This window comes from Silene latifolia, chromosome 5, assembly GCF_048544455.1.
Source record: "Silene latifolia isolate original U9 population chromosome 5, ASM4854445v1, whole genome shotgun sequence".
NCBI classification, from domain to species: domain Eukaryota; kingdom Viridiplantae; phylum Streptophyta; class Magnoliopsida; order Caryophyllales; family Caryophyllaceae; genus Silene; species Silene latifolia.
The window spans coordinates 2,624,552-2,646,871 of NC_133530.1; the positions used below are offsets into that span (position 1 = coordinate 2,624,552).

General features: G+C 43.3%; 1 long non-coding RNA gene and 1 pseudogene across 1 annotated transcript; one reads left to right on the forward strand and one right to left on the reverse strand.

The window, feature by feature from the left end:
• Positions 1–14,850: 14,850 nt before the first annotated feature.
• On the reverse strand, positions 14,851–17,335 carry LOC141655796 (uncharacterized). The gene is made up of 3 exons (XR_012548185.1): positions 17,204–17,335; positions 16,998–17,106; positions 14,851–15,233 (listed from the first exon to the last, which is right to left on the reverse strand). It is a non-coding gene; the product is annotated as an uncharacterized LOC141655796 (long non-coding RNA).
• A 1,019-nt stretch (positions 17,336–18,354) lies between these two features.
• LOC141657946 (uncharacterized) lies at positions 18,355–22,221 on the forward strand (annotated as a pseudogene).
• Positions 22,222–22,320: the final 99 nt, after the last annotated feature.

A 22,320-nucleotide genomic window follows, 5' to 3' on the forward strand; every position in this document is an offset into this window, starting at 1 on the left:
ATATGGTTTGGACTTCAATCAAGTTACACCTTTGGGGATTTTATCATTTTGTCTAAATTATTTTTCCACTAAATCTAAATCGATTCATATGAGATATGAAAAAGTAAGGTACCATGTTTGTAAGTTTTCACAAGAAACAAATGCTCATTTTTCTTACAATAATCACGAGTACAACGGGTTTGTGGCTCGTGAAGCTGTCTTTCTAGAATACAAGTTTATTTCTAGAAGACAGAGTGGGAGAAAATATTCAAGAGCCACAATAGAATTGTGTCAAAAATTGTATGAAATTGTATGTCGCAAGAAACTGTATTTTCTTGGCTACATGACGTTGTTTCTTCGAAACCTAGGAGGTTAAATTCATCACTTGTTGAAGATGATGAATTCATGTTACTTTTAAGAAAGCAAAGAGCTTACAACTTACAAAGAAATTGTTTGATTCAAGTTACTTCTGGAAAGTAATGAACATATGACTTACATGAGAGTGGTTAAGTCACAACTCAATACAAGGCTTAGAGCCATGAAAATCCGAAATAAATTCCAAGTGAATTGTTAGATATCAAAGCTTGATTGGTGGCAAAGAGTTTTGCACTAGTTGAAATGCTTAAGTCTATTTGGATCTTCTTAGGGATTGTGTTTCATTATGAGATATATAGCGAGTGAATCTAAAACCCACTTCTTCAATTAGAAGGAATGTATTCAATACATATCTTGAGTTTTTTAGATTCTTGCGATCCTAAGATAATGTGAAACTTAAGAGAGGGTCTTAAGTAGGACATTGATGAGTAGTATTTTGATAGCTTTTACCCCGCTCTTTTACTCTTATTCAACTCGATTTTGTGTGCGTTAAATGTTTAAATAGCTCATTTATTAGTTTTATTAGTTAATTAGTATTTAATAGTTTAATTCTATTTATCGCGAATAAATATATTTATATGTCGGAATTTAGTTTTGTAGCTCGTTTTATTTGTTAATTAGTAATTATTAATTTTAATTATAAATAATATGAATAATGTCATATTTCAAGAATTAGTTACTGCTTTTGTCTATTTAATATTTGTAGGTGCCGAACAAGTGAAAGCGGGTCAAAGCGGAGTCAAATGGTAAAGAAATGAAGACGGGTCAAAGGGAGGAAAACAGAGGAGCAATGGCAAGACAAAGTCCACGGTCAACCTTTTGAAATTGAAACTCAATTCGCAGTCACACACACACTACCATTTACAAAGCCTGCTTCCTTCGTTGTCATACCATCATACCCCCTCTTCACCATCATTCACCAGTCATCATCGTCATTCATACTCCATTAGTCCCCTGCTCCGTTTCTCAATGCGACGACAACTGCCCTCCGTCATCACCAATTCAACCATTTCAAATCTGCAACCATACTCTCACCTCCATTCACGAAACAACAACCAGTTCACCTCCTCAACCATCACTTCGCCATTACCACCATCAACTTACCTCCACCATCACCTCCATTTTCGAACAACCACCCTGCTCGCATTCCGTCACCAACGCTCACACAAGTACCAGCCACAACGACATCACTAATCATACTTTCATTATCATCATCTATTCACACTCATCATCATCACCTTCAATCCCTGCCTACATCACCATCGTGTTTCATATCAACACCATTCCTGCATAAAACAACCACGGCTGCACTTCCCCTTCACCACGCAACAAGCACCACCATCAAACCCGACAACATTTCAACACCCCTGCTCCTCTGAACCAGCCTGTACCACCACTGTCGCACAACCTCAACCACCATCCCCATTACCCAATTCCTCCATTCAAACATCATCACCAGCGACCATTCGCAATGAAACCACCAGCAACAACTCACAACCCTGTATACACCAACATTCCCTCACCTCGACACACCACCGTGTTCATCAATTAACTCGGTTTCGAACCCGAAAGCAGCTCCACCATTCACTCATACCCATCCACCATTCTTATTCACCATCACTCACCTCCGTCCATGGCACCACAACCAGCCGCACCTCCAATAAACACCATCTCCACCATTGGCACGCACCATCACTGAATTATTCAAAGTCGAAATCGAAACCGGGTCAATTTGAAGTCAATACTGCTCCATGCCGGTGCCCCGGTAGGCACAACATCATTTTCACCTCCTTTTTGTGAAGATCTCGCTACCGGCATAGCAACCGGCAGCCGACGAACCGGCATAACGCACCAAATCAAAATCTCGCATCAACTTTGTCTATTCTACCGATGCCCCGGCAGCAGCTCAACCGGCACACAACAACAAACATTTAATTCTTCCTCTTGCTTCAATGGTCTCGCTACCGGTGACCAGCCCGGCCGCCGGTTGACCGGCAGGAGGCCCTTTTGCTTTGATTTCATGTTTCGTTTTTACTCATTTGCCCTCTTTGCTTTTGTCTTGCTTTATAATTTGTGGAGATAATTGAGTGTCGTGGGTCTTCTTTTGGTAGATTAGTCTTATTATTAGTCTTATTATTATTATTATTATTATATTTTTTTTTTTATTTTTTTTTTTTTTATAAAGGGTGCGCGCAGCTTTCATTATAATAAAAATAAAAGGTTTACATGAAATTGGTGGGGAGCCGAGAGACAATCTGGGCTCCCACACCCTTAGCAATAGTAAAGCTAATACGAGTAAAAATGTAAGCGGCTACCCGAGCCCCAAAGCATCCGAGATACCGAGAATTTTCGGATCCGCTTGAGCAAGGTGACAAAGATCCGAACTCAACTCCCAAGTGAAGAGAAAGAGAAAGGTAGGAAACCATAACCAGCTACCGCGCACAAATCCCCATACTTAGCACACTTTCGCCGAGCAAAGATCGGCGACAACCCGCCCAAGCACAAAATCGCCAACCCGCCCGAGTCAAAGGTGAAGAACCTGTCGGTCGACGCACACATCACGCCCCCGTCCCAAGAATAAAGCAATAAATCCGCAGGACGAAGAGAGCCACCATGCCCATCAACCAAACCGATATCAACCTCCTTCCCCGCAGAAATACCGGATCTATAGCAGATGTCGAAGAGAGTGTCCCGGACAAGGTTATGCCGATGTTTAACGCCCACGTACCAAAGACAAGAAACAGCGTGGTCCCCAAAAACATCCCCAAAAAACCCGAGAGCAAGCGGGGACGGGGCCTAGATACCGAGAATAACGGAACACCCAGACGATACCCCAAAGACACTACGATAAGTCCTCCGTTCATAGTCTACCCCAACCCCGAGATAGGAACCGCACGTAACCAATCGAGGAGTGAGAACCCGCCGAGACCGCCATAGAGCGATCTGGCGAGGTGTCAAAAGAAAAACAGACTACGAGGCAAGAGCAACCGTCGTGAAATAAATGTCCGCCAATTTCTTCATAAGTTTGGGGGCAGCAATTTCACTAGGGCGACCTAATATATCGAACCTCGTAGTCGCATAAACACTGCGCGGCATCATCAAAAGCGGGGCCGGCGGCTACAACAAGAGAAGGGCGAGGAGCTTAGCCCGCAAACCGGCAGACCGCAAGCGGGGACGCAATAAAAGCATAGAACAAAACATCTCCGGCCGCATAAACACCAAGGCCACCAAGATGAAAAGGGAAAGTAGCAAGGCGCCACTGCCAATCCCCAAAACCCGGCCCTGACGCGGTGACAATACGTTCCAAGCTAGAACGCAGAGCGGCGTCAAAAGGAAGATGGACAGACCCAAAAACACTAGGGGAGCAAGTACGAAGAGAGAAGTAGAGCTTAGATATACCGGTACAAGCTCGAAGAAGAAGCAACTCACACTGCGGGTCCTCAATCCTCGCAACCAAGTCCATCAACTCAATGGTCTTAGTTACTCTCGTCGCCACAATCTCACTGCTAAAACCAGGACAAGTCTTGTGAGTCCTCCCAATCCGTAACACCGCGCAATGGCCGAGAAATAGAAGTGGGGAAAACCCCGGAAGCCGGCTCCGTGGATCCTCACAGAGCCAAAAGACCTCCGTCTTGGAGACATTTAGGTGTAAACCAAAACGAGGGCCATCCAACCTAATCAAGTCCAACACCTTCCCCACCTCCAAAGTATCTCCCACAATGGTGCCATCATCTAAGTACCATGCCTGCAAAGTGAGGTCAAAAGTGTCCCGGATCTTGCAAACCAAGGGATGCAAAACCAACGCGAAAAGCAAAGGCCCCAATGGATCACCCTGCTGAACACCCTGACAAGACCACAAGCAGTGCTCCCCATAAAAAAGGCGGGCCGGGCTGGAATAACAAAACTCCACCCAACGGGAGAGAGCCGGGGACCGACGGCGGACCTCCTGAAGCATGGTCGAACGGTCAACAAGGTTGAACGCATCTCGAAATCAACCAAAGCAACATAGAAAGCCCCACTGTTCCCCGAGCCTCAATGAGCGGTTCAAGGCATGCAAGATAGCCTCTCCTCCACCGGACACACCCACCCCGAACTGAAGCCCATCAAAATAAGAAGATAAAGACGGGCCAACCATAGAAGCACCAACCTTAGAGACAAGCCGTCTCCAGACCGTACCGACAGCAATAGGACGAACTCCACCGCCCGGTTTAACGAGTGGTGTGAGAGGGGCGCTAGCGATGTACTCACCCAGAGGAAGAGGGCACCGACCCTCAAGAAAAAGATTAACCACCCTAGTAATAGAAGTGATCAAATCATCGGAGAGAGCCACAGCAGCGCCACTCAAACAGTCCATAAGGTGCTGAGCACGAAAACCATCCCTCCCACAAGAAGTACCACGAGGGAAGCTACGAATCATATCCAGGACCACCGCGGAAGAGGCAACCAGAGGATGATGATCCCCAGACAGAGGAGGCAATGAAGGAGGCGGGGCGACAGGATGCTTCTAACGCAAGGCCACGAGAGTGGCATCGGAGTAGGGGGCGACCCCAGAGGAAGAAAGCACTCGGACAGCAGCAGTATAATGGCCATCTGATATCTTCCGCCGACATTGGCGGAGGTTAAGGTCACTCAAATCGAGATCCTCGTCCACAGAAAAAGTAGAAGGACCCTCATCAAAGCACTCCTGTAACAACTGCAAACCTCCCCCAGGTGTCCCCCAAGCAAGAATAGCCCTGGCAATACTCTCCTCTTGATGCTGACGCCGAATAGCAGTCCGACACTCATGATTACTCCGAGGAGCGAAAGTCCTGAGCAAACAAAGAGGTAAAGCAAGCAAACGAACCCAGCGGGAGAGATCACTAGGGGCATCAAACACCACATCCAAGGCCCCTTTCAAAGCCCGAGCAAACCCAAGACGGCACTTAGGAGGAATAGATTTCACAGTGCGAAGGCCCAAAGACAGCAAACGATCCAGCGAAGATATAGACCACTGAACGAGCTCCACACTATCATCAGAAGAAACCGAAGTAGAAGGAGCCAAAGGTCTCGGAATACCATGAATATGGAAGGTGTAAATGCCATCAACACACCCCGGATGCTCCACAATATCACCCCGATTATGCCGACATCTAGCTCTAACAGTACGGGTCATAAAACACACCCCACACAACCAGAGCCCCATCCGTCTCAAAGAACTCTCGGCGTTGGAATAAACAGTCAAACTATCAGAAAGAGTCTGCCGCGTAAGGTCCAACGCCCCGTCATGACAATGTCGATCCTGAAAATGTTTCTGCCAAGCTGCCTTTGTAAGGCCCTTACCGAAACCATCCCGACATCCATGAAGACTCGAAAAAGGACAATGGTACCGTACAAGTTCAGGCATGAAGGAACACACCTCTTACCTGCACGGAAAACAAGAGAGCCACCAACAACCACCCGAACGGAAACCACTACCCAGGCTCACGCACAAGCAGCTAAAAGCTCAAAGAGGACAACACCCAAAACTCCGCAGCACCCGCAACCCGTAACACCCACACAACCACCCCAAACCACAATGGCAGAGGCGGCTGAAATGGCCGGACACCGGAAAAAGAGAGCAGCAACCCGCAAAAAGGCAACCCACGACAACCTAAACACGGTGGAAGTCCTAACCTACTGTATCAGCGGCTGAAAACAGCAAGAACCGTGACTAGGCAGCGGCAAAAACCAGCGACAGTGACCTAGCAACTCACAACCACCAGCAGACGACCCCCCTGGGTAACCACACCGACAAAAGAGCCAACCAGACCCAGCGGCAGCCAACCCAAAAAAAAATGACGAGAACAGGAAGGAAAAAAAAAGAAAAACAGGGAAAACAGCGAGAATACAACCACCTGAGACAGCGTCGTCGTCGATGCCTGTGTACTGACGAAGCAAGAATGCCCGGCGAACGGCAGCAGACAAACCAAACAACGATATCGAAAACCCGAAACACCGAAAACCCGAAACTGTCGACAAATGAGTGTCCTAAACCGCCGACAAAGATAGGTGGCCGACGAGGGAAGGACGAAAATGCAACAGTGATGAGCAGTGGCGGCCGGCAACAGACGGTCGTGATCAGAAACTGCAAGCGAAAAAACAAAAACAAAAAAGAGACAGAACCCTAAAAAGAAACGGCAAAGAAAGGAAAACACCACCCACGCATGGAACGACGACAACGTGAGGTTGCCGGCGGTGATGATAGATGACGGCGGCGACGTGAGGTGGCCGACGGCGGGGTGATGTCGTGCGCAAAGCCCTAAACGCTGATCGCCTCTCTCACCTCTCTCACCCTTTATTATTATTATTATTATTATTATTATTATTATTATTGATGGGGCATATTCTGCACCGCTGACCAAGTCAACATATTGAGCAAGGTCAAGGGTATCCACAGCAAAGTCAACGACTTAGACAGTCTAGCCGATGCAATCCATCGGCCTGTCACCTGGGTCTCGGCCAGGCAACCAGCCAGCCGGGGCACATATCCGCGTACTCATATCCAAGACCCCTCGGCCGGCCTGCCGTAGGTCCATCGGCCGAGGGTAGAACGGTCTTTCCGCCTGCTAGCCACAAGTCACTACGTGACAAAAGGTGAAAGTCTATAAATACTCCTCAACCTTCATTGAGGAAAGGATCCACAAAAATTGACCTAATAACCACTATTCATCTGGTAATATCTTCCTTATCTCTCTACAATACACGTTTAGTCAAGTAACGCATACTTAGCCCTTTAAGCTTACTGACTTGAGCGTCGGAGTGAGTACGCTCGGCACAAACCGAGCCCTCAGTTTGTTCATCGTTTCAGGAGAGATCAAAGGAGGATTCAAGCAAAGACGTCATTCTACAAGCTACGAGTGGTAACAAATATCTGCTCTGGAATTACACCCGGAACAATTGGCGCCGTCTGTGGGGAAAGACACTAGAAGCTAGTCACATTCATTCCCAAACAACACAAAAAACCCACCCAGAAAGCCAAGAAGATGTCGAAGCAACAAGAGGTAGTAGTGACCGAAGAAAACGCACTCTGCCAAGATGATACTTTTCACAATTCTGGAGTCGTGCAGCCCTCCACCGGCGGGGTAATCCAACCGGAATTCGGAATGCCGATAATACCAGACACGCCGCCGCCCGCCAATCAGGTCACCATCATGGGACAGGTGGTTGACGTAGCAAAACTGAAGATGCTCCTGGACCTAATTGGGAGTACGCCAGCTAACACTGTCACGCCGACAAGAGCGGCGGAAACCGTCCAGGAGACCAGGGCCCAAAACGTAACCCCAAGAAATTTGAACGGAGCGCTGGGAGAAGCCGACCCTACCAAGACGCCGGAGGAGCCCAAAGTGGTCGTGGTAAACATAAGTCCTTCTCGTACTCGTGAGAGGACAGCGTCGCCGCAGCACCGACGAGGCACACCCCGGAGGGACCAGAGAAGTCCGACTCAGCAGAGTCGGAGAAGAAGCCCGAGTCGAAGGAGGAGTCCTTCCCGCTACGAGGAGAGGAGCCGGACTAGGAATACGAGGAGCCGATCGCCGCGTGTCATTCGACACGTGGTCAGCCAGCCACTCAGTGATTATGTCCTTGACACCGCCGTGCCAACTAAGCTGAAGTTACCGGCGTTCACGTACAAAGGAGACAGTGACCCAACCGACCACGCCGAGGCCTTCGAGTCTTACATGTCGGTATGGGAACAGCCCGATGAGGTCTGGTGCCGAGTCTTCCCAACGACTCTGCATGGGATGGCTCAAAATTGGTACAAGGGGCTCCCCGACGGCTCGGTATACTGCTTCGCCGACCTAAGAGACGCCTTCGTAGCCCAGTACTCTTGCAACAAGAGGAGAGCCGTGGAGACGTCGGACCTCCTAACTATCAAACAGGAGGAGGGCGAGTCTCTACGAAGCTATGTGAAGAGGTTCGACGGCAAGGTTCAGCAGATTCGGGAGATCAACCCCGAACTGGCGGCTTTCGCACTGATGAAAGGCCTCCCAAGAGGAGACTTGAAAAACGAGCTCATCAAGTACGGGGGTTTGGGCCTAGACGCCGCTAGGAAGATGGCCGACCAGGCCATCAAGGTGGAAGATTATCACAAGACCTGGGTAGGCCCCAGCGAGGCCGAACCCTCAGAAAAGAAAGGCCGCCGGGATGACAACTCGGACGAGAGACGCCGTGACAATAACGGGTCACGGTCCGACGAGAAACGCCGTGACAATAACAGGTCACGGTCTGATAGATCTGCCAGGAAACAGGACTCGACGGGCGCCGGGGGGAGTTCGGGAACGTTTTACCAAAGGCATTACCATGATAAAACCCCTTTGGTCGCATCGGCCGCCGAGGTCTTCGCCCTGAGCAGAAACGAGGGCCAGAAGTGGGAACGGCCTCCCAAGCCAAAAGGAGACGGCGACACGAGCCAGTACTGTGAGTACCACGGTTGCACCGGCCACCTCACTGACAACTGCCGGCATCTGAAGAATGCCATTGAAGAGCTAATCCGGAAGGGAAGCCTCGACAAGTATGTGGCCAAAGGCCAAAAGTCTGACGTCAGCGGCTCAGATAAGAAATCCGTCTTTCAACGGATAGGAGTGATCCATGTGGTCATCGGGGGAAACGAGAACGGCGGGTCAACTCATGGGCACAAACGGCACCTAAACGAGCTGTATCAAGCTATCAACTTTGTGCCCAACACAGCGATCGCCCCTGACATTCCCGATATGACTATTAGGAGAAAGGACTACGAGGGAGTCATCGCACCTCACAGCGACCCGCTTGTAGTCAACTTGGACATATCCAACCACCTGGTGAAGAGGTGCCTGATTGACACAGGCGCCTACACAAACATCATGTTCAGGGAGTGCTTCCTTAGCCTCGGCCTGAAAGTCAAGGACTTGAGCCCCTGCACCAATCCACTGTACAGCTTCTCCGGGGCTGGCCTGGTACCCCTGGGTTCAATCAGACTGCCAGTGATGCTCGGCGAGGGGAATGCGGCTAAGAATGTCTTAGCTGAGTTCGTCGTTATTGACGGCTCGTCCGCCTACAACGTCCTCATAGGCCGAGTCACTCTGAGCGAGGCCGACGCGGTAATGTCCATCCGGCCCGACGACAACGATGTATGTCTCGGACCGGGGGGAAGCGCATAAACTCATCTCCAAGGACGAGAAGGACGAGGTGGTCAACGTTCAGGTATCTGCCAGAGGATGCAACATGCAATCCCTCAAAGTGGCAAAGCAATCAGAGAGGGGGAAAAGCTCATCCTTACAACAGGAGGGCGACCTCATGGACGCGACTGACGGCTAACAGGGAAGGAGCGCCACTGAAAAGGCATTAGGGAGCTAGTAGACATTGTATAGCGGCGGAGGTGTCCAAAATGGCTGTGGGCACCCCGACGCATTTTTTATATCTAAATGTAAAATCGACCAAGTCTCCCAACAAAACGTTCTTTTTCCACATAGTCACTCGTTATGAAGAAACATACGCCGACTCACACTGTCATATCGACAAGAGCGGCAGTCTCTACCAAAGAAGCCGACGCCGGCTCACACTGTCATGCCGACAAGAGCGGCGATCGTTATGAAGAAACAGACGCCGGCTCACACTGTCCTCCCGACAAGAGCGGCAGTCTCTACCAAGAAGCCGACGCCGGCTCACACTGTCATACCGACAAGAGCGGCGGTCGTTATGAAGAAACGACGCCGGCCACACTGTCCTCCCGACAAGAGCTAGATCTCTACCAAGAAGTCGACGCCGGCTCACACTGTCATACCGACAAGAGCGGCGATCGTTATGAAGAAACAGACGCCGGCTCACACTGTCCTCCCGACAAGAGCGGCAGTCTCTACCAAGAAGCCGACGCTGGCTCACACTGTCATACCGACAAGAGCGGCGGTCGTTATGAAGAAACAGACGCCGGCTCACACTGTCCTCCCGACAAGAGCGGCAGTCTCCATCAAGAAATGTAGCGCTGTGGCAGTCACCCCAAGTAGTAGACGTAACGGCAGTCACCCCCAGAGGTGTGGCGCCGTCGCAGTCACTCCAAGTGGTAGACGCCGCGTAACACGCTATCCTGGAACAGACGCCGGCTCACACTGTCCTCTCGACAAGAGCGGCAGTCTCCATCAAGAAATGTAGCGCTGTGGCAGTCACCCCAAGTAGTAGACGTAACGGCAGTCACCCCCAGAGGTGTGGCGCCGTCGCAGTCACTCCAAGTGGTAGACGCCGCGTAACACGCTATCCAGGAACGCGCTCACTTGTCGTCATAGACAAGAGCGGTGGTCTCCATCAAGAAATGTAGCGCGTGGCGATCACCCCAAGTAGTAGACGTTACTAGTCACCCCAGAGGTGTGGCGCGCGTCGCAGTCACTCCAAGTGATAGACGCCGCGTAACACGCTATCCGGGAACATACGCGGCTCATACTTGTAAATGCATCGACAAGAGCGGCGATCTCCATCGAAGCGGAGACACCGCGGCGATCGCGGCCAGCGATTGATAAACAATCAAAATACCTTAAAAGCGTTAAACACAGTTGAGATACACACTCTAAACTGCCTCGGCCAAGCCGAAGCGGAAACAAAAGAGACGCTCAATTAATAACGTAAGAGGGCAACTCAGACAAAAACGAGAGAAGACCTCGGCCAAGCCAGAGGCAAAGTGGAAACGCTAAATACAGTTGAGACGCTCAACTTTTAAAAGCGCAAGTAAAAGAAATAAGGTAAAGACCTCGGCCATGCCTAAGGCAAAAGAAACGAACTCTTATTAATAATAACAGGTTACAGGTGAAAAGAATGCAGACGACGCCGTCCCCATTGGGATAAGCCAAAACACAACCTACCAAAGTTGTACAAAATACAAGGAAAGAAAATTTGCAAAAATACTTACGCAGAATATACGCTCAACATACATCGGAGCCCATACCACGGCATAGACTACGCTGGGGGCAAATTGATGGGGCATATTCTGCACCGCTGACCAAGTCAACATATTGAGCAAGGTCAAGGGTATCCACAGCAAAGTCAATGACTTAGACAGTCTAGCCGATGCAATCCATCGGCCTGTCACCTGGGTCTCGGCCAGGCAACCAGCCAGCCGGGGCACATATCCGCGTACTCATATCCAAGACCCCTCGGCCGGCCTGCCGTAGGTCCATCGGCCGAGGGTAGAACGGTCTTTCCGCCTGCTAGCCACTTGGCCACTTGGCCACTACGTGACAAAAGGTGAAAGTCTATAAATACTCCTCAACCTTCATTGAGGAAAGGATCCACAAAAATTGACCTAATAACCACTATTCATCTGGTAATATCTTCCTTATCTCTCTACAATACACGTTTAGTCAAGTAACGCATACTTAGCCCTTTAAGCTTACTGACTTGAGCGTCGGAGTGAGTACGCTCGGCACAAGCCGAGCCCTCAGTTTGTTCATCGTTTCAGGAGAGATCAAAGGAGGATTCAAGCAAAGACGTCATTCTACAAGCTACGAGTGGTAACAAATATCTGCTCTGGAATTACACCCGGAACAATTATTATTATTAGTTTTAGGACGATTTGCATACTACTACCTATTAAAGTCTGAAATTTTCAAAATACTACCTAATAAGTCTATTTCTGCAAAATACCACCCAAAACACTACAACTAAATATATTATACTACTTTTTTGACGGAAAGTGCGAATTCGGTACAAATAAGTTGCCGGAGCTTGTAAAATGACAACTCTACCCTTACTTAACACACTCCCCCCAATTACCCACCTCACACTCTCACATTTACCATTCAAATTTTCTAATTTAATCCTAACTCTTCAAATTACTGTAAACCACAATCATCACCATAACTCATCGTCTTCTTCGTCTTCATCATCCTGGATAGCAGCTTCCCATCATACATTCAGGCCAGTTACTTTTATTTTTCACTTGTTTATCTTGTTATTTTTCCTGAAACAGTTCACATTGTTCTTGAAACCCTAACTGCATAATCATTTTGGGGGTTTTTGTTGGTTATTGATTAAAGGCTTAAAATTCCATGATTAATTAAAGTTGATGTTTACATTGTTTGATATTTTGTTGATTAATCACCCCCATTTGTCCATTCGTAGGATGTCATATACACATCCTTTCTTTTGCATGAGGTATTACCATGGAGTGACATGTTAATGGACATGAGCCATGTGAGTGAGAGTTTCTTAAAGACATCGAATTCCAGATCTACTCCAACAAAACCCAGAAAAAATCAGAAAAAAAAAGTAACCGATTAATTGTTAAGAACGGAGCAGATTAATGGCAGAGAAGAGGGAGACTAATTAATGGAAACAAGTGTTAAGTTTAAGAGAGAGAAAACTTACCTTTAATGGAGGAGAGAAGAAATGGATTGAAGAAGAAGAAGCTAATAATGGAGGGAGAGTTGTGTTTTGAATGATTATGGTGAATTCGAGAAGGGTAATATGGGTATAAAGGATAAGTAAAGAAAAGAAAAATTGAAAGAAAGCAAATCTTACGTGAGATTGGACGAATTAGTTGTGTTTTCCGTCAATTAGGTAGTAGTCTGAGGTTATTTGCAGTTTAATAGGTAGTAGTTTGTACTTTTGAACATAATATGTAGTAAAATAAAAAAACCGAACTTTAATAGGTAGTATTTTGCCATTTTTCCTTAGTTTTATTAGGATTATTTGGCTGGGAATTAGAGGGGGCTTATATATTGCTCCACTCTCAAAACACATTACTACACTAGATATTAGAAAATAGACTACCAATTAGAATAGAATTAGACTAGCTTAGTTCATCCTCATCTCAAATATTGTAGAACCCTAATATTTCCTCTCTCATTTTCATTCAATAAAAAGTTGTAGTCTTTCTTTAATTTTAGTTTAATTCTTCCTTAGTTTATCCAAGTTCTTCATTTCTCATTAGTATACAATTAGTCATTTGGGTTGTATTTGGAAGACAAGAAGAAATTCATCTTCCATTATTATCCAAGCTTGTTCCTTTCCTCTTAGTTGGTATAATTCTCATCTTTTGTTTACATTTACTTCATTTGTTTACATTTCTTATGTTGTTTAATCATTATTCATCTAAAGTAGTAATCTTTATCATGTTTACTTGTGTTTTGTTGCAATTTGTTGTTAATTTCTCACCCATGAACATGTGTGAGTAGTCTAATCTAGGGTCTAGGGGGAATTTGGGTAATTAAGGGGATGAATTTGGGTTGTTAACCTTTTGAATTGGGTGATTATGTGGTTTCTACTCTTAATGCATTTGAAGTGTTTGTGGAAATGCCTCAATGAAAATTGGACATTTCATTAACATGTTTGGCTTACCTTGGTGCATTGTGCTATTAGATAATTTTAGAAGTGTTTATCGATGAGTTTTAATGAAAGTTAGAACATCTCTTTGATGCATTCGATCCGTCTTGGTGCTCATGCTATTGGGTAGTCTTTATGCTTTATTTGTAACTAGTTCATCTCGATCAAGTGACAACTTATTGAGGAGCTTAAGGTGACTAAGAAATTAGTCTTAAACCCTTGACCACTATTATTACCCTTCTCTTGTTAGACCTTGTTTCTCCCCCTAATTGCCCTTTGTGAACCCAAAGACCTTAGCTTCCCCTTATTAATTAAAAAAGCAATTTCATTTAGTTTAGTCATTTATCGTAGTTTGCATCTTAGTTTTATATTAATCAACCTCTTATTTTTATTTGACTAAATTAAGACTTAAACGGACTAAGTATACACCCCCGCCATCTTTGTGTTCGACACCCGAATAAATACTACTTTTATTGGGTAATTTATAAATTGTTTTTGATTGGGAAATGACGACAAATCCCTTATATCAAAATGGCGCCGTTGCCGGGGATGGCGTTAGGTTATACTTAGTTAGTTAGAGTCTTAAGGCTTAGTTTTAGTGTTATTGTTTGCTTGTTTGAGTAGTTGCTTGTTTCTTGTAGAGTGATTGTGTTATTGCTTATCCCTAGTGCATCAAAGCACTAGGAGACTAACGGTTTGTTGAAGTATATGCCTAGAGGAAACGGTAATATTTTGCTTAGTGACTCGGAATCGGAAAGGCTCTTTAGAGCTTTAAGAAGAAGGACCTTAGCAAGGATTGAGAATTCCGACTTGGCAACTTTAAACCAAGCCAACACATCCACCCAATCGCACCAAGAAACCTTTACCAAAGAACAACCAAACAACACAATTGACCCATTTGAAAATCATTTCACAACATACAAGTCCCTACAAAAATACCCACCACAAAGCCAAACATGAATCAACAAAGCTTCAACCATGGTTACCAAGACTTTTACCAAGGAAACCAAGGGAACCAAGCCAATCAAGGCTTCAATCAAGGGTACCAAGATCAAAATTGCAACGGAAACTATCAAAGTTTTGACCAAGGGTACAACTAAGGGTACCAAGAGCAAGGGTACAACCAAGGTTATCAAGACCAAAATTTCAATCAAAACTATCAAAGATTCAACCAAGGCTTTGACCACTGTGACACCCTTAAAATTTAGCGTTATCTAATTACTTAAATGCGTAAATTCTACGGAAAAACTGGTAGGATATGTTTGTAAATGGTTCAACTATCCAAAAACCTGCAATTTCAAAAAATTTTCTAACTAAACCATTCACAACCAATCCAACTCAAGAAGTCCAACATTCCCAGAAGCGGGTGCCAAAACCCTGCAAAAGTTGATGAACTACTTTGCCATAGCTAAATAAAAAGTAGAATGATACAAACCCAAAATAGAAAAGGGAGACATATGTCCCTTCAAATAATATACAAACCAAAAGATAAAAGGGTTACTAATAGAATAGCCAAAACTAGGTCCAAGGTTCCTTGCTCACTAGCTCGTCTGTGACCCCAACTAAGCATCAACAACCTGTCAATCGCATTTTATACAAACACGAAAGCCACAATTCAGTGGGGAGTAACTTCGAGTCCTCCCAGCCACGAATCGTCAAAATTAATGTAACATGTAGTAAAACATGTAAACAAGATGATAAATAAATCAATTATCCAATATTCTAACATATGAGCCCTAAATTGACCAAACTAGACTATCATGTGAAACATATAACAAATTGTAATCCAAACTCTATCAACCATAGCCGGCTTGCATCTCACCTTCTATGATTCATAGAATCATCAAACAAGAAAGAGCAATATATCAAAGACAGGCATAAGTTCTTAGTACCGTCAATAGTCACTTTGTAACTCGAGTCTATACCACGAGGTAGGGAAGGTAATCGAACCGGTATCTTGGCTCAGCGGTTACTATTAAGAAAACATGGCCAAGAGACAACACAACCCTAGCCTAAAATCTGCGCAGACCTAGACATGCGGATACACACCACCGCACCCAAGACCCACAACTTTTTTTAAAACAAAGTGAAGTGAGTACCCTAAGGACACCACCGAAGGGTTGGCTAGTACTTAAGCTGACCCCATACTATCAAAATTAGTACCTGAGGTCATGCCCCAACTTGGATATAAATCCACTAGTCAGGAACACAAAGGCTATCAAGCAGTGAACATATACTCGTCAGAGACTATAAAGACCTATCTATGATGAAGGCCGAAATACTCACCTAGGACCTAGTCCCAGCTAGTCCCAGCTTGAATATTTTAGCCCACACCACCCAAGACTCACCACACAAGTCAAGTAAGACACCCACTTAACTTTAAGAGGGCAAAAAGTCCTACTTACCAACATAAATTCTAACATTCTATCATGTGAAAGCTATATAAATGTCTATTCAGCAGATAAACCAACAGTTCCTCAATAAGAATTCAATAGTAACTTCCAATTCTAGCAATTTTAACAATATTAAAGGCTTTAGGGGAATCTAGGGCCATTACTACAAAATAAGAAGCTATTTAAATTCAACTAACTAAATAAGAAGCTATTTAAATTCAACTAACTACACATGTGAAATAGAGATATAATAAATGGCCTAAAACAAGAAAAAGGCCGATTATCTAATTCATTCAACCGAATTTTTACCCGCAACCCTGACCTGCGAAGTGTACGGGTCAAATTGCGTCGACCAATCACTCAATTAATCGACATCGCATCATCAAAGGGACTAAGGCTCGGGTTTTCAAGCACAATCAACAAAACATTATAATTATCGCTATAAAATTCATTTTGAGCCTATTATTTACAAATTCATTTTGTAAACTATCCTAACATGTGATAACTATTAACATAAGCATAGTTTTATCATTAACATACTTTTTATTACTAGTATGAATCAATTCAAAATACTACCCCTTTGTTACTTATATTAGTTATAACATTACTCAACCTAAAATGACCAATATTGTACGAAAACCGCAAAACAAGCACGGACCAACCCGGGCAGCCGTGGGCTAGCCGTGGGCCTGCCACGGGCCTGCCACGGCCTGCTGCCCGTCCCCCTACACCACCTTATTTTTCCATCTTTGTTTAGTAAGAGACCGTCTGAAAATTAATTAATCGTCCCCAATTCAACTTTAATAATTTAAACTAACAAAAGGCACAAATTAAACATGCATACAACAAATTTATCATGTGAAAACTACTACTCAAGTAAAAATCACCAAACATACAAAAATCAAAAACATGTGACGATCTTTCGTCGAGTAACTCGAAATATGTTACCTTAAGCTAGAAAATGAGCAATTAGCACCTCAAAACCGAAACCCTAACAACAACTAGCCGCTATCCTCTATAATATACGAGTCCCCGAACTCGTCCTCCAATTCTTCACCTAAATAAACAATTAAAACACAAAAATAAGCATATAAACCGAAAATTCCGAAATTTGGTCTTAAAACAACTTAATGAAAACTGAAATTAGAACATACTAAGTTGTAGATCGTGGCGAGGGGATTCCGGAAAGGTAAATTATGCGAAAAACGGACTAGTAACGAAGAATTTATGGCGATTTTAAGCTTGAATGTGAAAATGGTGTTTTTGGTAAAATGTTGATGATGATGATGATAGGGGAAATCAGAAAAAAAAGAAAAGGGGGAAGGTGTGGTCCGCGTAAGGGAGGAAGGAAAGGAGGAAAGGAGGTGCGGGATTTTTAGTCGGGATTTTTACGAGTCGGGTTTGACTTGTTTCAATAATAATTAAATCCGTAAGTCAAACGCAAATTCCGTCAAGACCAAAGTCTTTAAACACGAGATTACAATAAAATTGAGTATTCATACGACCCATTTCCAAATTCGTTTACCCAACGTTCAAACGAATTGTCATTTTCCCCCCGATACGCCCTTATTTCGAAATAAAAGATTTTACACGGTTTAAACTATTTTTAAACATTTCAAAACTATCAAAACAAATACTTTTCTTCAAAATATAATAAAATTATATTTCTTTGAATTATTTTTACTTTAATTACTTTAAATATCAAATTTTATTTGATTAATAAATCATTTTTGAAATATATTAACGGTCCGAAATTACGGGGCGTTACAAAGGCCAAGGTTCGAATTTTCAAAACCGGTACAACCATGACTCTCCTTTCTCACTTGCCAACCAATATTCCAATCAAGAGCCACCACCTCAAGCAAGCAATTTCTTGGGAGATGCCCAATATGACAACTTAGTGAAGTTGATAGGGGATTTGACAAGTAATACCTAACAACAAATCAAGAGTCTTGAAGCTAAATTGGCTTCCCAAGCTCTCATGAGTTCTCAAAAACCACCGGGTGTATTTCTAAGACAAGGGCAAAATCCAAGGGACCCTATGAAGTCAAAGGAAGTTAATGCTATCATGGTGGGAGTTGAAGAGGAAAAAGAAGAGTCATTTGATTTGCCAAGTCAAGAGGAGTTATCATACACTACTCCTTTTTCCATGGCTATGAAAACATTTCATGAAGTTGACCATGAGCCCGAAAAAGAGAGCATGGGAGATTATGTGCTTGAGCAAATAATGACAATTCATGGTACAAGCTTGGATGTTGAAGTTGACCTGGGTAAGGGAGAGATGATTATGACTTAACCAACCACTATGAGTGAAGAATTTGTGCTTGAAGAAATTGTGAAATTACCAAATGTGATGGTAGAGGTTGAGGAGAACCCGGAAGAAGAAGAGATGGTGATGATAGAAGAACACTCTTTGGCCAAGCAAGAAGGGGTCAATGATAATTCAAGGTATGATAAATTTATGGACTTGGTAAAGAAAATGGAAGCCTCCAATCCACCTTTGGTGGATATGCCTTGTTACTCCGAATTCCTTGAAGAAGTCATTTCTAGAAGAGTGGACATTAGTAGCCATGAGCTTGATGCCTCAAGTGAGGAGTGCAATGTGGTCAAATCTAAAGAAATTCCCGTCAAACTTGATGATCCCGGGAGTTTCTCAATTCCTTGTACCGTTGGTGACCAAAAGGTGGATAGTGCTTTGTGTGACTTAGGGGCAAGTGTGAGTGTCATACCACTTGCCCTTGTGAAGTGGTTAAATATTTCAAGCTTAACCTGCACTTCCATTACAGTCAAGCTTGCCGATGGGACAATCAAGTCTCCGAATGGGATTCTCAAGGATATCATGGTTCAAATTGGTAAGCTTTCAATTCCTACCGACTTTGTTGTGTTGGACATTCCTACTAGACTTAGCTTTGCTATTTCTAAGGGTGTGGGAGCCCAGATTGTATCTCGGCTCCCCACCAATTTCATGTAAACTTTTATTTTTCTTTTAATGAAAGCTGCGCGCATCCATAATAATAATAATAATAATAATAATAATAATAATAATAATAATAATAATAATAATAATAATAATAATAATAATAATAATAATAATAATAATAATAATAATAATAAATTCACTCACTCACTCAAAATGGAGAATTCCCCAAATAGAGATGTTCTTCCTCAACCAATGCATGAATCTGATTTGGTGAATTCTCAGGTTGTCGAAGTCAAAAAGTGTGAATCTATCTTGATTGCAAATCAAGGTGCGATTGAAGACTTTACTGTTGGTCTAAATTCAGCAAGGGAAGACGAAGCTAAGCTAATCCATGGTTTAACACAGGCCAAATTTGAAGCTTATCAACTACAAGTTGCGATTGGTAGCAAAACCAGGTATCTCAACACTCATGGCTTCCTAGTTGTTGAGACTTTAAAAGAAGCTAGACATGTGATTCAATACCAACAATATGACATCTAGCTTGAACCCACGTTTCCTCTTGAGCATCTACCTGAAGTTAGGGTTGCTTGCGCTCGTCTTGGAAGAACACTTTTTTTTTTTAAGTATTAATTTTAAATAATTTCTAATCCGCATGTGTTTCTTCTTAGTTCTTGCTTCGTTGTATATGTTTAAGCTCTCGTGTCCTTCTTATCTTCCTGTTTACGTATTTCATAATCAATGAGAATCTCAGTTTTATTTTAAATAATTTTTAATCCGCATCTGTTTAAGATTATATATATATATATATATATATAGGGTCGGGATCCAGTGAGAACCACCCATATAATGAGAACCGTGAGAACCACCTTAATCTAATAGAATAGTCGACGCGCATCCCCTAACCCCTCCAAACAAATTCATTTCCCAATTTTCCCTGCTCTCTCATATTTCTTCTCTCTCTTCGACCATCATCCCCTATTTGTCGCCGCGACGCACACCTCTACCAAAGACCATATTTTCGAGCTCCGTCTCTCTTACTTCGCAAGGACCCCCATCCTCATCTCCACCTCCGCCGTCCCCCTTTTGTAGCGACCACCGCAACAAACCCAATCCATATCAATCTTATTTGTTGTCACAATTTCGGTGCCGTTTTGCTGCTTCGAGTTGATTTCTACGCAATTATTGCTTCGAATCTGAGTGTGGCTAGTGTTCTAATTGATTCAAGTAGGGTTTAATTGGCATCATATCTCCAATTTCAGGTGCCTTCTAATCCCTAATTTTTTTAATTGCACCAAGTTGTCGAATTTGTGAAATTAGGGTTTGAGAAATTCTTTCTTTGGGTTCAATTAGTTCAAGTTATGGTCGACTTTCAGAGGATGTTACTCTCATTTTCTGGTAGCGAATTGAGTCTATTATTGGGCGAAAATTTCAGGCCTTATCCGAGTAGAATTTGATCTTTGATTTAGGTGTTAAATCGCTAGCTTGCTTTCGTTTTTTGCCGCAAATGGAGATGCACATCTTTGGAGATGTGCGAGTTCGAGGTCGCTTTGGCTCGACTCCTATTATGTCGAGTCATTGTTGGCAAGAGCTTTTTTTTTTATAAGGAAACAATGATTGGGAGACTGAAAGCCATTAAGCCACTGACTGTCAAGAGCCACAATGCTTACCTTTCAATGACGAAGTAGGTTCCAAATAACATCCAATGAGATAATCGTTAGAATCCAACATAGTATGACTAGCCTGTGGAATTTTTGGCGCGAAGTTATATCATATGTATCTCTTCCACAGTCGAGGATAATTATTTTTAATAATTTTTTTACCATCTTTTTAATTTTTGATTAGCATCATCAGAAAATGTCAGCAGATCGTAAAGTTCTTACCTTTGAGGATGTATCAAAGCACAATGTTACGAAAGATTGCTGGCTTATTATTGGTGGAAAAGTAAGATCTCTTTTTTTCCAATATATAATCTTCAATTATTGATTTATTTCTGTATGATTTGCATTGATCTCCCTTTATTTTGTTATATTTTGATTTATTTAATTTGAATTATTAGCTTGATGTTTAGATGATGTATCAATTCCGTGTTCTTTGTGCTGAATAGTTAAAATCACCTACCATTTGATTCGTCATCCGTCCCAATCATTTGTTTACCTTTTTCGTATTCGTATTTTAATCAAAAGTAAATAAATGATTGGAACGAAGGGAGTTCATGATCATATATTCTTCAATTGCCATTGATTGCAATGCTGTTGCTTTGGAAAGCTGTCATCTCATTCATTCTCTGTTTTCTGTGTTAGATTTAGCATGATTCATAATTTTGACACTTATAATTGCTTGTTGAGGTCACTTTGTCAGATGGGTTTTCATAATAATGCTCAAATTGTTGTTGATTGGATGATAATTGATGGGTGTGAATTGGATTGTTCGGGTTTGGGTCAATTGGTTGGCTTGTTTGTTTAAGTGGGTAGGTTTGATGTTGCACGAAAATTGCTTGGTGGAGTGAAATGTCGCGAGGGAGGAGTGGATTCGTATTTATATAACGTACTTTTAAGTGGTTTGGTTAGGAGTAATAGGGTAGATGACGCTGTTAGTTTCTTTAGTGAGGAGATGGTATCGAAATCTTGCTTTGATGTTTGTAGTTTTAATATATTGATTAGAGGCCTTTGTAGGATTTGGAAAGGTGGATGAGGCGATAAGATTGTTCAATGGTATTAGAGGTTTTGGTTTGTTACCAGACATTATAACTTATAACACTATGATAGATGGATTATTTAAGGTGAAGAAGGTAGATAAGGTTCGAGAGTTGGTTTTTGAAGCTAGATCGAGGAATGAGATTACGCCTCTTTGTTGTAACATATACGTGTATGATATCGGTTTCTTGTAAACTTGGTAGGATGGATGAGGCTTCCTTGCTTTGTTTCAGAAATGTTGACCATTGGTATTAGACCTACCACCACAACGCTCAATGTTCTTATTGATGGTTTTGGCAAGGTGGGGGACATAGCTTCCGCGTCTGCTATGTATGAAAAGATGATTTCTCTTAAGCTTCAGCCTGATGTTATTACCTTCACTTCTCGCATCCATGGTTACTGTCGGATTGGACTAGTGGACGAGAGTTTGAAGGTTTTGAATGAAATGATACATATGAAATTGTCTCCAAATGGGTACACATTTTCTATTCTTATTTTCGCCTTATGCAAGGAAAATAGATTGAATGTTTACGTTTTACTTATTTTGAAAGTCAATTAGCTCAAATGGAAGAGCATTGTGCAATGCACAAGATGTGGGTTCGACTCCCATATTGGCTATGAAATACCAAATCTTTCTTTTATTCTAAGAATGAAATAA